The following is a 17,755-nucleotide window of genomic DNA, read 5'->3' as shown; positions in this document are numbered from 1 at the left end:
GGTTGTTGTGCCAAAGAAGAAGAATAAGATAGTTGGACTCGCAAGTTTATGGATATAAACAGCAGGAAATTATTTAATTTAAAACAATAGTAAAAGTAATAAAGCTTATAAACAATGAAGAGCACACAGCTGCCTGTCATAAGCTCGAAATGTTTTTAATTGAACTAAAATTACAGCCGGTTTCATGATACCGTCGTCAACTCGTACGACTTAACAACATGCCCGTCATGGGTTCAAGCCCCAAATAGACCGTGCTGCCATACGTAGCTCTGACTTTCCTGCTATAGGGGGTGATACAAAATTTATTGAAAGCCAACCCCACAAGTCATATAGGCAGGCCTAGACCGTCAACGGTTGTTGATCCAGAAGAAGAAGAAGAAATGTACAGTTTGTTATAAAAATGTGATAAAAAATAAAAAATTAAAATACATTTGACCTGTTTGTAATTTTTATATGTTTCTAAACTAGATAATCTATCTTGTAATAACGTAGCCATTAGTCAATGCATTGGGCAACAAAGCTACGTGCAAACATGAACTTAACTGTTCTTCTATTTTTTAAACAGATCCAAATGCCTAATTCTAAAACCAACAAATCGCATATCAATCAATAGCTCCTCACAACGCCGAACTTTGCGTGAATCGTCTCTTTACAGGTTTAGTTGGTGTATTTTGACTCTCTGTAATTCTGAGGTAATTTCGATAGATTTTCAGTCTGTTTGATTCAACTTTTTTTTCTTTTTGGATGACAGTGCTCTAAAATAAATCGTAAAATGCTGAAATATTTTACAAGCCATAAAAGAATCCACAATCCCACGCTATTTTAGTGTATGTGCGTTGTTTGAAAAATCGAAAAAAATATATGAGTAGTAGGCACCAATAGTTATCTATGGACCTTTTACTTGAAACATAGAGCTTTCTATCATGAAAGTCTCCTGGCAATTGGTTTTGCCTTTAACCATGAAGCAGGACTATCACACAAAAACTTAACAGTACGAAAAAAAGAACTAAACTCGAATCAGACAAGCGAAAAAACCCGGGGTGTACGCAAGAAACGAAGGCAGGCTTATGGAACATTCTTTCGCAAAATATAATGAGATTTTCGTGTCACCGTCACTAAGAACTAACAGAGGCCGCAAGCAAACAATGTTCAAGCCCCAGCAGGGGCCGGAAAAGATTGCACGCAAGAATCATCAACCGATAGTTCAGAAACCAAGACAAAACGAACGAAACGCTTACAAGAGGGAAAACAGTGGAATGAATCCTTCGTTAGAACGCGGTATATGTAATAAAGAGCTACAAAACACACGTATTCTTTGTGTGTTGTGTGTGCACAATTGGAGAACAGTTGGAAAGAACCATGAAACCTCGTTTTCGTGAAGAAACACGTTTGAATTTTGTGTACTGAAAACTTCCTCCCCAAAGGCTAGTTTTTCGGCACTTACGACTTTCAGTATTGGGGTACGTAGACGCTGGTGCTTCTTTGCCATAGGTAACGGAGAGAAGAGACTCCCCAAAAGACCATAAATATTGAAGTTTATGGTAATTTAATTCTTTTGTTTCGATTTTTGCTCTGGGACGTCATTCCATGTGCAACGTTTTACTTGGAAGCTAATAACGAAACGTTACCGTTTTCTTCCTCCCACCTCAAATTGACACTATCAACAAAGTATATTAAAAAACATGTTTAGTTTTAACGTTACATAAACAGTGAAAGTTAAGTCTTTATCAACTCTGATGAAAACAAATGATTAGATCAGTTCAAGCAAATTTGTCGAGATACTAACGAAATAGAAATAATGGAATACTAAATGAGAATCAGAATGCTAGTAACAAGAAACTTAATGTGTCTAATTGTCAGATTCCTTTCCCTTAATGTGTTTAGTATTTCCCCTTCGCTAGTAATTAGTGTACAATTAATCACTGGTCGTGTATTAATTACATTTTTTGAAATAGCGACCAATCGGAAAGTGAATTTAAAGATAACGTGCAATAATCATGGACCAAAAAATGGGGCTGCTTAAATTACTTGGGGCAAGTACATGGTGATTTGGGGCAATTAAATGAATGTGGTAATGTAAGTACAAAATCATGTGTTATGCATAAAAACAAAAAAAAAAATCGAAAATTTTGCTTTATGTGCTTGTGGTTTGCAAGTTAGGCAAATTAGGACGGACTCGTAGTACAGTTGACAAATGGACCGTGCCACCATACGTACAACTGAAGTCCTGCTGTGGGGGTAATCCATAAGTCACTGAAAGCAAATTATTTATTTGTTTATTTATTTATTTATACAAGTCATCGAGCAACTATAGGTCTACACAACTTATTTCTATACAATACAATACAACAAACTAGCAAAACGAAAGAGTAGAAGTAAAATAAGTAATAACCAAAAACATCCAATGTTACTTCCGCAATAAACAATACAATTACGATTGAAAAAACAAAACAAAATTTTTTTTCTTAAAATGCGCTTCGCAAGAATGATTTGAGTTTGGTCACACTAACATTAAAATCGACATTGCAATTCATAGAAGAATAGGCATCAATCATTTTTGTAATGGGGTCATTTGAGCCAAACTCTGTCGATCTAAAATTAGTACAAAATAATGGGCTTGGTCTAAGGATTTGACATGGTGCACGAAGGTTATATATAATGTTATGAAATTATAATTATTGTGCAATTTTAGCTTGGACCTTTACCGATAGATAAAGTAAATTCAATTTACAGTAAAGAAGTGAAGCTAATAATATTTGTCAGTTCCAAATTAAATCACATTTAATTGGAGGGCAACAGAAAGTTAATGGCTTTTAATGAAAATGAAGCGAGGTTAATTTGTTAAGAATTAACGCATGGTCGATCTAACCTGGAATATATTTTAAGCTGATATACTTTTAGAATGATTTCAACAGATCAGCAGACTTACTGAGAAACCATATTTCTAAAGTTCTAGGGCTGAACTTTCATGTATTTTTTCAGCTCTTTTGCTGTAGCTATAGCATGCTTTACACAGTCTAAATGTTCTAGCTAACATATCCTTCTCTCTCTCTCTCTCGCTCTCTCTCTCTTTCTCTCTCTTTCTTTATCTATTTCCTTTTTTTCTCTCTGACTCTGTCTCTTTCTCCCTGTTTCTCTTTCTCTCTATATGTTTCTCTCTCTCCCTCTCTCTTTCCCTCTCTCGCTCTCTCTCTCTCTCTCTCTCTCTCTCTATCTCTCTCTCGATAGCGAGATTCTCTTGAAAAATGAGAAACTAAATTCACATTTTGAAAAGATTTGCTCTCGCATGCAGTGTGATTGTGTAGGTGAGAACGAGATCAATATATTTGTTGGAATGTTTATGGTACGCGAGCGCCATGACGTTGATGGTAAATATCAACAATGATGGCTTCCGCATAATTTCCTAAGTGTTAGTGCCGGCATACATGCTGAACATCCATGGTGACTTCAAATATCACGATCAGTTCCAATGCACGCGATGTCTACATTTTTATTTTATTAGTGTTTATAGCATTTATCTGATTAACTACAACCCAATTATCAACACTGTTAAATCTCATAAAATCAATGTGCCCTCTACTATGGAAGCGGATTAAAAATGCGCTACAGTATTATTTTTTTTATTCGGGAGAAACGGCTTCACTTAAAGTGTTGGGTATTTTAGTAATACAAACGGAAATAATGTTCTTCTTCTTTTTGGCTCAACATCCGTTGTCGGTCAAGGCCTGCCTGTATCACTTATGGGGTTGACTTTCAATGACTTTTGGATTACCTCCCCATAGCAGGATAATCAGTGCTACGTATGGCGGCACGGTCTATTTGGAGCTTGAACCCATGACGGGCATGTTGTTAAGTTGTACGAGTTGCCGACAGTACCATGAGACCGGCCCCGAAAGTTAGTCAGAACCAGCAAAATATATATATAAAATAGAAAACTATGAAGCATCGGAAATATATGATCTACCAAGATGATGCATTAGATCCACCAAGGTGATGCACACCAAGATGATCCACCAAGACGAACCGCTGCTTGACATTAGGAGCAGAAACGCGCGTCGAACTTTATTGCGAGAATAATAACCTACATGCCTGGCGAAAATCTACTAAAAGACATTGGAAGGAATCATGCATGGCACGAGATAAATAGCGTTTACCATTAGCAACCATTAGTAGCGTTTTACCATTCTGCCCTTAAGCAATCATTCTTACCGTGGGATTAGATGTACCGTAACAATATTCCGCCGAAAGCGTAAAAAATTAACCACAAAAATTAACCACGCACAAGATGTGAAAAAATACGTCGTGAAACAGATTATTTGAATGGACTTCGAAAATCATCGAGAATCATTTTATGCCCGATCGATGGCACGGCTTCACGGAGCGTTGCTATTTGTTGATGTGTATATGCGCAAGGCTACTATAGCAGCCATTCTCACATAAACAGCAAACTCGTTACTTACATGTACACATACTTACGACAAGCTTTGAACACTTTAAACATTGAGAACTTTCACGATATTAGTCAACTTTTATTGAGAAGTTTAATAGTAAGCGGTTGAAATCATGTCAACCACACGCTTAACTAGAATTATAATTTCAGCCTTCATATAACCGTCTAAAAACACTGTAATCAACCAGCTCTTCTATTTAAAATTACGAATTCCTGAAAGTGTATGCACCTAATCTTGAATGTGTGTTTTTATTTTATATCTTTTATTGCTTGTTTTCGGAAAATCTTTGAACACTGATCGCAAGATAAATGCACTGACATTAAATTTTAAATTTCTTTAACAAAAAGTAACATATGATTATTTAAATGATAAATGCGGTGAGAAAACTAATCTTTGTATATTATGCTATTTTCTTGTCATCCCTTAAATACACTTTTTTAAAAACTACTGATACTATTACAAATACTAATACTACTACTACTATTACTACTACTACTACTTCTGCTTCTTCTTTTGGCTCACCAACCGTTGTCGGTCAAGGCCTGTCTGTACCACTACTTGTGGAGTTGTCTTTCAGTGACTTACCGGATTTACCTAGCCAATATGGCAACATCAAAGCGTTATCGGTCACCGGAAACATTTTTTCGGGTGACGTAAACCCTCAATTGGACATTGGGTCATTTCTATTCGGGTCTTGTGAAGTATGGTCGGGCATAGTGCAGAATGAATGCGGCCTACTCTAGATTTCCTTGGTATTTAATTGTAAAACAATGTTTTTTGCGTGAAGTTAAACTGATCTGTAATTTTTTTTTTATTTTTAAGTTAAATGGCAAATGAAAATGATTCAACTACCTTATTGAAAATTTTTGATGGAAGTCCGTATAATACAATTTAGCTTTATATTTTTAATATACACCTGTTCTCACTTTCCTCTGAATCTTTATCCAGTTGCTATGGATCGCAATCCATGAGATTGGATCGCAATCAACTACGTCTGAATCGTTTGCAGCTACGTTTGGATCGTTTTCAGCAACGTTTGGATCGCTCTCAGCTACCTTTGGATTTTACGGTAGCTCGCGTAAATCTCGTTGCAGCGCAAAGTTTATTTCGTGACCATTCGGCGTACCTCACGATTCTCCTCATGACAGACAATTTGAAAAGCAACAATTTCGTATTGTTCTATGTTTGAACCCAATTGAGAATATGTGTTAAAACCCCATTTTTGAGCTATAAACAACATTTGACAGATTTGTCTGCTTCTACGCATCAGAACAGATTTCCTCCATTCTAAAGATGGAATATCCGGCTATACCTCGAAACCCTGAACAAGACTAAATGACCACGTAGGTCGTTACGCTAAAAAGAAGAAGATTGTGCTGGTTTGTTTGAAAAACTTGGTCTAATAACCAAAATCGTATGAATGATGATGTAAGCTTCATATAAAAAATACGATAAGATTTTATAATTGAATGCATTAATTGTTTAGTTCTTTCCTTGGGGTGCAAATGTGTCCCGCGGTCACCAAATAAACGGTGCGCTAAAACGAAATTTGCGCGAGCTACCGTAAAATCCAAAGGTAGCTGAGAGCGATCCAAACGTAGCTGAAAACGATTCAGACGTAGCTGCAAACGATTCAGACGTAGTTGATTGCGATCCATTCTCATGGATTGCGATCCATAGCAACCGGATAACGATTCAGAGGAAAGTGAGAACAGGTGTAATATAATGAACTTAGGTTAACTTAGGTGAATTTTAAAATAATGCATACTAAATTAAACTAAACTTAACTTAACTAAATAATGTTAACATTTTAAAATAATGTATACTAAATTAAACAATAGGCAAACTACGTATTTTTAAACAAATTTATGGATCAAACACACCGTAGCTACCGATTTGACACCTACAAGAGTAACCAAGGCCCAAATAGAAATGACAATGCCCAATTGAGTGTTTACCATCAACGTCATGGTTATTCCTGTATTTATACCCTCATTGTTAAGTCGTACGAGTTGACGACGGTACAACGAGACCAGCTCCACTACATCTACTACAGCACATATTAGTACATCGTCTACCGTAACTACATAGAGAGTAGGTCTTGTAGCAGTCTGAGAGAACATCTATGGTGAAGTGTGTGGTGGGAGGAAAAAAATCAGATTTACATTTCTTTACTATGTATCGAACAATGACACCTATTGCTAAATAGTCCATAAAAATTAACCATTGCTTTGATTATATCGACCAATAAATTTATAACCCGAATGGGTATCGTATACGCATTTCACTTGCCAGTCGATAAAATTATATCGACCAATATAAAAACCGATCTTGTAATTTCATCATCTGTCAAATTGAATTTGTTTGCTTGAGTTTGTTTACAAATGAGCAAACCTGTTGGCATAATAAAGCAACTCAAACATGTGTTTTAAGTTTAAATGTGTTTATAATTGTTAAATGTGATAAGTTTCGTGGGAGTTTTGTATTGTTCTATATCGCTGTGACAGTTGCAGGTGATCATGGAAGGCTCCAAATGGTTTCGGGTGGTTTCTACGCTTCTGAGGGCTCCGGTCGCCCACAAGGCACTTCGGAGCCGGACGTTTCCGAGCTAGGTGTAAAACCTTTCCGGATTGTATTTGATGATGGTAAAGTCATTCCTCAAATGCTTGTGGGTTTGTGGGACCTATCAAAACTAAATAGCAGTCCTGGTGCATTGAAATGCATTGTATACGATCATAATAAAAAAAAGAGAATTAAAAACCTGCCTGTCGTGGATTGAAGCCTAGTACAATTCCTCCAGTTAGGACGTTTCACCAAGTAGAAGAAGTAATAAATTATTAGCAAAACGAATTTTCGTAATAAATTGTTTTCAATTAATTGAATTATTTTTCCATTTTTTTTTTAATTTTTACTTATTTTTGGGTGAATTAGGGGTGATTTTTTTCTAACATTGGGGTCCTTTCCGTTTTAAGTTGGTAGGCTGAAATTTCAGCCTATCAGCTGTTGCATTGTATAGCAGTTTTCGAGCAGCTATCGAAGTAGGTATAATATGCAGGTGGGCTTATCCCAAAGGTGTATGAATTTAGAAGGTTGATTTTTATTGCTTCTGCTTCTGAATGAAGATTTAAAGAGTGTTTTGCGTATTCGTCAAACCTCCAGAAAGCTTGTTTGAACAAAAGAACACTCATCCTGTCAAAAAGAGATATTAAAATTTGGTTTTAAAAAACATGCTAAGAGACCACCTTGACTACATTCACTTTGATTCCAGATTCCATCACCTGATCTCTTGAATGCACCTTGAGATAAATGTAAACACCACCTTGTTTTACCATTTTTCGAGCAGGTACTCGAATATAATTCTAGCTTTGCGGCTAAAATAATCTACACTGAAAATTGCAGGGTTAAAAACTCATACGAAATATCTTAGTTTTTTGTTTTCTATAAGTAAATATTGCAATGCATGATTATTACTTAAATTCAGAGTCTAATTCACATAGAACGTGCGATCTGTATTGTTTATCAACTGCCTCGAAGCAGTTGGTAGTTATATCGATCGATATAGTTAATTTTTGCCGTTCGCGATACAAATGACCAAATTCCACCGTTTTACCAGTTCAAATTCAGTTCAAACCGTCACCAGACAAATTTGCTGCTTCGCGATAACAATCCGCCATATTTGTTATTATATTGGTCGATATAATTATCGACTGGTGGTTAACATCGTTGGCGATATGTGTCTATAGCAATAATTTGGGTTCTACTAAAAATATCGGTGTTGAAGTTTTTGTATCGGTTTTCACTAAATTGATAAAGCTGTTATGGCAATTTCAAATTATTTTTTGAAATCTATTTTGATATCTATTATATACTATTTTGTCTCTCAAAACTACCATTCCCTGTACGAAATATTTATTTTGATTTTTTTTTTAATTTAAAAATGTATAAGTCTGACATTTATTCCCATTTAACTCATAAAGTGTTTCACTGTCTCAAGGCCGCGAAACCGCTTCCTGAATCTGTCTTAGCCTTCCAATTTCAAGACTGATGCTTGAAAACGTTGATGATATCTGAATTAATTGGACGCAATGCTAGATCTGCATCACATTTCTCAATCACACTGTTCCACGAAGAAGACATACAGCCGAACAAAATGTTTACAGTTATAACCCTTGTGTACATCATTTACTGGAAACACCCAATCATTCTTTTCGTGTTTTTAACAATTATGACTATTTAAAAATTCGAAATTACTCGCTTACAGTGTTTCACACTTTATGTCAAGACCATGGGATACCTTCCCGATAATGTCTTAAACAATGCCCACAATGCCTATGGCATGATGCTTGAAAACGTTGATGATAACTAATTTCATCGGATGCAAAGCTTAATCTGCGGCGCATTTCTGAACACACTGTGCCACACTGAGAACATGCAGTCCATCAAATTGTTCCCCGCCAAAAATGGTCCGGAAGATGCGTCACTCAAACACGCCCAGAGCGTTTGCATTCTCCCCTCGAATGGTCCAGGGCTCGTGTCCATAAAAGACTACCGGGCGAATCAATGTGCGATGTATCTCACATTTCGTGCGGGCTCGAAGTCTTCTAGATCTCAGCCCATAGTATGCACGATTCCGCGGCACAATATGCCTCCAGATTTCCCTGCTGATTTCGTTGTCCAAAGTAACGACCGTCCCAAGATAGCACAACCTCCTTTACTACCTTGAGATTGTCGCCGTCAAGTAATACACTGAGTCTCCTGCAAGCAGGAGCTTCGTCTTCGTTGCATTGATTCTCAATCATATTCTTGCTGCTTCGTGTTTGAGTCGGGTAAGTCGGGTACGCCTCACACACCTTCGCTGTTGTCCTACCGATGATATCGATGTCATAAGCGAAGTCAAGAAATCGGAGAGACCGGTAGAGGATCGTGCCACGGATGTCGTTGTCTAACCCCGCGCCTGGAATTACACCTTCCAGGGCAATGTTAAACAACAGACAGGAGAGTCCGTTAGCTTGCCTCAGACCCCCCCCCCCCCCCCTAAATCAAGTTCGATACTCTCACCCTGCACTGCACCCCATTCATGGTGGCCTCTAACAGCCGGATCAACGTCCCAGGGAATAGGTACCGCTGCATGATGCTCCACAGCTCCTTCCGTTCTATGATGTCGTAGGCCGTCTTAAAGTTGATGAACAGGTGGTGCGTTGGGATCTGGCGCTCTCGGCAATGCTGGAGAATCTGCCGTAGCGTGAAAATTTGGTCGGTGGTGGATTTGCCTCCAACAAACTCAGCTTGGTAGCTGCCGATGAAATTTGTAGCAAGAGGCGCAAGTCTACAGGACAGGATCTGGGACAGGATCTTGTAGGTGGTATTAGGGACTGTGAGCAATCCAGTCTGTCGCCCTTTTTGTAGACTTGGTGAATGACAGCCAGCTTCAACTCCTTTGGTAGTTCCTTCTGATCCCAGATTTTCACGATCAACTAATGCATTTCGACAGTAAACCTCTCCGACCCCATATTGAAGAGTTCGGCCGCCAGTCCATCACTGCTCCCAGACTTATTGCTCTTAAGCTGCTTAAGTGTCTTTACAGTTATGGTACGAGCCTGAATTCCCTTTTTTTGTAATAAGTCATGTAATATAAAGTATTCGAAGTCGGTTTCGAATGTGAACATTGTTATTCACCGCACGCAAATGTCCACATCGATCTGACATTTTGATCATCAGTTTAATTTTTTCCAGGAACATAGCTGAAGAGTGTCCACACCAATGGGTGAAAAGAGTTTCCGATAAGTGATCTAGAGAATCGAAGGTGCCGCAAAGTCAGATAATGGGGGCCTTCACGATTCTAGTTAGTTTTTTGTATGGAGTTTGACAGTTGAAGGCTGAAATCATGTAAACACTCCATACAAAACCACACAAAAAACTAGCCTGCCATTTTCAGTCTAGATTATTCTAGCCACAAAGCTAGAATTATATTCGAGTACCTGCTCGAAAACACGCTTTTGTTTACATTTATCCCAAGGTGCATTAAATAAATCAGGTGATCGAATCTGGAATCAAAGTGTATGTAGTCCAGGTGGTCTCATATCATTTTTTTAATAAAAAAATTTGAATATCACTTTTTGAAAGAACGAGTGAAAACTTTTGCTCTAACGAGCTTTCTGGAGGCTTGACGAATACTCAAAACACTCTTTAAATCTTCATTAAGAAGCAGAAGCGATAAAAATCAGACTTCTAAATTCATACACCTTTGGGATAAGCCCACCTGTATATTATACTCACTTAGATAGCTGCTCGAAAACTGCTATACAATGCAAACAGCTGATAGGCTGAAATTTCAGCCTACGAGCTTCAAACGGAAAGGGTCCCAATTCTTAAAAATATGTGGTGTCTGACTTTAGGTCGCTGCCAATGTATTTTGATTTAAATAAAAAAAAAAATATAGTTAATTTTCATGATTCAACCACAAAAACATTTACTTAAAAAAAACACTTCGTTTAATCCACTGTTTAATATTTGGAATAAAGACAGTGCTTCGATCCTATTTATTGTACAGCTCAAAGCTTCCTTTTTCATCGTGCCATCATTTTGACAGTGTTTTGTTTACAATTGGCGTACGGTTGCAGGTGCAAGCTCGCTATTTATTTTGCGGAATTCCGGCATGAACCAAGGACAAAAATGTAATATAACCGCGTTTCGTATGATCCTAAACAATATTCGATAAAATCCAGTTTAGGGCTATTTTTCGTTCGGTTTCAGTGAATTAGAAAGAGCGCAATAATTGGTTATGAAGTGTGCAATAATAGAATTTGGAGTTTTTGTAAGTGTGCAATATTTGGATCTATGAAAAGGTATGAGAATCAATATTTCTTGACATTTGTCTAACATTTTCTGACTTAAATAAAATAAACATATTATTTTTTTTAACAATAATGATGTATATAGTGTATACATCTCGTGGTATACGGTCTTGTGGTATAATCGTCAACTCGTACGACTTAATAACATACCCGTAATGGGTTCAAGCCCCGAATGGACCGTGCCCTCATACGTAGGACTGACTATCATGCTATGGTGGTAATCAATAAGTCACTGAAAGCCAAGCCCACAAGTGGTGCAATCAGGCCTTGACCGCCCACGGTTGTCGAGTCAAAAGAAGAAGAAGAATGATGGATATTAGGCACGCATAACATTCATATTGTGATTTTATCCATCTCAAACATATGAAACATTTTGTTTTCTTAAGTGTGCAACAACTGGCAAATTACCCTATGTGTGAAAATGAATTTCGCACTTATTCATACATTCACTCTTTTTATCGATCTCATTTGGATTTTCGCGAAAAATGACTGTCTATATTCAGGTTATACCACGGTTACAGGGTTTCTCAAGCCAGCTCAACATCCTAACAGTACTTTTATAATACTTTACAGGGTTCTCAAGCCAGCTCAACATTTTAACACTATTTTTCTAAGCACTATTTTTAATCGATTGACAAAATCGTACCTACAATTCAAATCCATAAATTCTTTTCAAAATTATATAGCACTAGTCATTAGTCAACTAGCCGGATAGTCAAGCTTTTACTACAGGGTGGCGGTCTATATGAGGCTTGAGCCCTCGACTGGCATGATGTTAAGTCATGCGTTTTGATGACTGTAGTACTGGACCCGCCAACCATCTAGCAAATAAATTGGATTGTTGGAAAAATAGTAACCGAAGGCTACTGGACTTCCCGTGACAGACATACATAAAAATATAGAAACAACAACAAAAGTATTAAAGAAAAATAGTATTAAAATCTATTAAAGAAATGAGGCAAAATTACTTTATAAAAAATAAACATAAACATAAACAAACACAACCACAATGGTAAATCATATAAGAAACTTTTATAAATAGGGCCATGCGTGTCGGTTTAGGATAACATTAATCCAAGTTTATTTTATGACCTGTGGTTCATACAATATAACATTCACTATATATCCACTATTTTTTCCAATTGAACAGGCTGGCTCTAAGTTTGTGCTCCAAATGAGTATCGTCATTTTCAAGACAATATTTACTTTATTATCCGTGCAACATGTCAGTGAACTTTGTATTGGGTAGTTATGAATATTTATGTATTTTTTGATTGTCAAATTATCTAAAAATGCTTTATGTGATACATGTTTGTAGAACAAACCAGCCTCGTTGAAAATCGTCAACTCGTACGACTTAACAATATGCCCATCATGAGTTCAAGCCCCGAATAGACTGTGCACCGCATTATACGTAGAACTGGCTATCCTGCTACGGGTAATCAATAAATAAATGAAAGCCAAGCCCACTTACTTGTGGTACAGGCAGGACTTAACCGACAATAGATGTTGTGGTACATTCACATCTATGGATTTGGATAAAATTATTGTTACACTTAAATGATTACAAGTTGTGCCATATTGCCATCAAATGCAAATCGATGCTAATATTCGAGTCTTCATCGTTGCTAATATTCGAGTCTTGCCATCCGTTCATCCTCAGTTTGTTTGAAAGGAATTAGGTTGGTGTTAAATCTGTTTCCAGCTTCGGTTGTATCTCGTGTCTCTTGCTTCAAATCGCGTGTATCGCATGTCACTACGATATGAATGCGTTCCACTACGGTTTAATTGTGTTTCGCATCGTGGTAAGTCGTCTACTCATCGTTCAAGATGGTGGTGTGTTCAGACCTCTTATAGACCGTCCCACGTAGCTATTTGGTTATGTGGTACCTAATAAGTCTCAAACGCCTGTATAGGACGGTATGATCGTGCAGGTTGTTACGCCAAGAAGAAGAATCATCGTGTAGGATTCATTTGATATTCAACAAATATATTTTAAAATATATTTTAAATTTGCGTTTGAAGTAATTGATGTAATTGATGAATGAAGCCAAATATTAAATGTACTACCATATAATATAAATATGCATTAAAAAAAGTCAACATGATAACATCAATGCAGTTTTTCAACAAATGTATATGCTTTCATTCCAGGTACCCATCGTTTTATTCTGCAAATTCGTCTGTTATAAGGAGTGAACAACGCGATGTGACGTGTTTTAGTTATTTATTAATTTTAAAAGAGACTTGAATGGTTTCATTTGTCTCTTTAGTGTTGATGTTGATAAAGTGTTTATATTATTTGTTCATGATCTTGCAAAAATAAATCTGCATAATTTAGCTCATGCAAATAAGTGTATTAAATTATTAAATCGTGAAGGCTATGGCTACGACCATATGGTAATTGCGAAGTGTACATGTGTCAATGAAGATATAATAGAAGTCATAAGTGCAACAGTATTAAAAAATTAGTTAAATGTGTGAATGTTACTTGAAATAGAAAAAAAATCAAATATTAGTATTGTTTTTGTTTATGATATAATTGTGGCATTTAGTGTGCTGTTTAAGTAAAGTGCCATGCTGGAATGGTTTGTGAAGCAATAAAAATATCTTTAAATATCATCATGCAAAAAGATATTTTTTTTTACAAAGAAGCCACAAATGTTAAAACAAAAGCGCTGGCCCTGATTGTATAAGTGAATTTACTGTGCGACACCAACAACATCATATGGTGACGATCAATCATGAATGGAACAATGCTTTATTTATCATTCAGGTAAGGCTATCATATAACTATTTTAATAATAAATGTTCAAAATATTTTATAATGTATTGAATTTTTTCACGGGCTCACGAAACTTGCATGCATAATATTCATATTAATTGACGTTAACATTAGTTAATTTTGTGAATGATTTATATGTACATCGGGACTTGACCTTGCCCGGATATGCGAATAACACGGATAATGAGTCAAATAATATATTGAGAATATTTGAAATTTGCCATGAATTAGATTTTTTTTTTTGTTCTGACAATTTTCTGATTACAGTTTTTTCAAATATTCTCCTCATAACGCATTGTCATTTTTAAACAGCACCCGGTACCCGAATAAACAGCGCTCCACTGCACATATGTCGCATGTGTATCATAAGTAGCAATAAAGGATGTGCCAAAAGGGGTATTTTCAATTTCGGGAAAAAATTCGGGTATTTTTTTCAATGGCGCAACACCTAATGTCAGTTTTTGCATATTTGATGGTAAATTGGTATATATGACATGGCTAAGATAGAACGGTATCCAAAGGATGTTTGAAGTGATCGTGGACATGTTAACAACCATGTATAAATCATTTTATATCATTATATCGTATCAAGAATCATTTTAATATGGCCAGCCAAGACTATTATGTTACAAATGAAGCCTGCCACACTTGCAACAAATATAGGTGGCTCTTTTGTGCCATTTTTTGCAATTGAATGTGTCAGTGACAGTGAACATAGTTTTTTTATTCAATTGACCCTACAAATACGTCACTTTTCTAGAGGTAATTTAAATAAAGTTTTAATTGCAAAAATGTTTGGTGTTGCCAAAGGCACACCCCTTTTACATTAACAATACGATTTGACCGTTGTTTAGGAAAACAGCATAAACTCATCTGTAGTATGCATTTAGTATTTTACTTGAGAATCTGTTAAGTTTATTGAATCATCATCTATGCTGGGGAATATATGTCTTTGTTTAAACCGTGTTTGTAAGATTAATTGTAAGAACATTAATTTTCCAGTTCGATCAGTAGGTAATCTGTTTCGGGGTGCCTATTCTATATCAGATCCTAGTTGCCAAGATTTCTTATAAGATCTAATTAGATCTTATCTAAGCCACCGTGTAAATGTAACGGGTAACGGTAAATTTGTTGACAAGACATGATTCCTTAGAGTTCTAAAAAATCTCTAGGTTCTCAATTTGAGGAAAAAGTATTTGCTCTTATGATTAAAATTGTTTAGTTTATAAATAATCAGATAGTCGTTTTGAAAACATTAATCTTGATTAAATTTAAAAAGTTTAATAACCATACTAATAAATTAATTAAAAATAAATGAATTTATGATTTAATATAATAAAATTTAAAATTAATCAATACATAAAACAAAATGTAAATAAATAATTGATAAATAAATATATAAAGAAATAAATTAATGAATGAATAAATAAATAAACAAATTAACAAATAAATAAATAAATGAATCTATATATAAAAAATAATCAATATATTTATAAATAAATAAATAAATTAATAAATAAATTAATTTATAAATTGATAAATAAATAAACAAATAAATGAATAAATAAATAAATAAATAAATAAATAAATAAATAAATAAATAAATAAATAAATAAATAAATAAATAAATAAATAAATAAATAAATAAATAAATAAATAAATAAATAAATAAATAAATAAATAAATAAATAAATAAATAAATAAATAAATAAATAAATAAATATATAAATAAATAAATAAATAAATAACCAAATAAATAAGTAAATAAATTAATAAATAAATAATAAATAAACAAACAAACAAATCGATAAATAAACGAATAAATAAGTAAACAAATTTCGTATGAAATTATAGAAAAATATATTTAACATAAACTATTGAGAAATTATTTTAATATAAGTGACAAAAATGCATTTAAAATATCATTCAAACGAAAATACCAAATATTTACCTGGGTAAAAACGAAAAAGTTAAAAAACCGGTAAAAAAACCCTAAAAATAAATACTGGGTTAAAAGGTTTAAAAGTTAAAAAGATAAAAGGTGATTCCTTGGTACAACACTGGTAGCAATATAGTAAATTGAATCGCTGTAAATATGTTGAAATTATAAAATAATAAATTAAAGCAGCGATTAGTTAATGCGAGATTATGGCCCTAATCATCCAAAGAATGGAGGTCCAGACAATTGTTCAGGGCATTGGAATATGAATATGAGTAATATAAATAGGAAACAAGAGAGCGGTATTGATACTCAATTATAATTTGCTCTTTTTAATTCGACTATGTAATGTGTCTATCTTGTTTGCATCAGTTCAGTGGTGGATCAAGTACTACGCTGACTGATCGGCTTAGTTGACCTGAATTCTTGAGTATTCGATCCCCGCTCGATGAATTTGAATTTTACTTTTTCAATATTACGAAACTCTGAATTGCAAAAAATGTAGCAATTTTTTATAGTATTCAAGGCTAGAGTAATATTTATTAGCCCCTCATTAAACTACCATCGTTGCTTTACAGGGAGGCGAGAGAAAACAGTTTCATGAATGTGAATACAAAGCATGAAACATGAAACAAACACTCTCTCTTTGAATACGGCCGCTATTCACTGCTGTTTTGAGGGGTAGTATTTTTTATGACAGAAATAAAAGTTTTTACAGTTTTTAAATTGTTTTACGAGGCTATTAATAGTTGCTCGTCTGATTATAGTGTAAAGAAGAAGAGAGAATTAAGGTGAGTAAGAATTCATTTGACATACTGAAAACGCAGTTATAATGGATTGTGAAATGTTTTTGTCACACACATTGCAAACACATGATATGGTTTTTTGTTTTTGTTTATGTAAGCAAACAAAATATTACATGGTACTTATTTACATAGAGCATAATATTGAGTAGTCTTGTTACACACTGAATATTACACGCTAGACGCATCACTTCTTTCAAGATTACTAAACATCGATTTCCATCCGTAACGTTCACCTGTAGCTGGGACGGATGTTCTTATTTTCGGATGCGTGTTGTAGTAATCGCAAGTAGCCTATAAATGTTGGTAAGACCAGGCAGGTCGAAAAAGGAAGAAAATAACAGATACAAGAAACCAATAATGCATCATAAAATAATGCATACAACTTAAAAAAATATTTAAGATTGATCTGAAGGCAAACAACTCGTTAGAATAAGGGTTGAAATTACCAATTACGTGAAGGAAGGTTTCATTTTTAAATCTAAAATTGATGGGTTAAATTATAAAGTAAAGTGATTACTTTTGTTAAGGGGACATAGAATTAGAAACGTTCATGGGTATTGAGGAGGAGGAGGAGGTATTGAGCGTATTTGTCTACTTCCTAAAGCGAACCTTGAATTTTATTTCAATTTGTAGCTTAATCATAGATCGTTCTTCCTGAAAAAAGTGTAAGTGATAGCTAGTGCTGCGTCTTTTATACATGTGACGAATAGTTTAATTATCATTATAACAGCAAATCGTGTGGGCAAATTTTAATATACAATGGTTGCTGATAAATCTTGTCATTTTTGGCAGTGTGAATCAATTTTTTATTTGTTTATAATAATAATTTTGCTATAAATTAACAATTTTTAAATCTTTTAGAAAGCATGAAAAAATTTAAAATTGACAAGACATGATTCCTTAAAGTTCTAAAAATCTCT

The 17,755-nt window shown here is 34.8% G+C and overlaps 1 protein-coding gene across 1 annotated transcript in view; it reads left to right on the top strand.

Annotated features, from left to right (window-relative positions):
• Positions 1 to 17,755, top strand: part of LOC120961603 (homeotic protein ultrabithorax) — a 270,884-nt gene that overhangs the window by 106,669 nt on the left and 146,460 nt on the right. The window contains exon 4 of the transcript XR_007452173.1: positions 13,460 to 14,081. The gene's annotated coding sequence lies outside the window, so the exon portion shown is untranslated. The remainder of the gene's footprint in view (positions 1 to 13,459; positions 14,082 to 17,755) is intronic.

This window comes from Anopheles coluzzii, chromosome 2 (genome assembly GCF_943734685.1).
Source record: "Anopheles coluzzii chromosome 2, AcolN3, whole genome shotgun sequence".
NCBI lineage: Eukaryota > Metazoa > Arthropoda > Insecta > Diptera > Culicidae > Anopheles > Anopheles coluzzii.
This window is presented reverse-complemented; position numbering and strand designations above follow the sequence as displayed.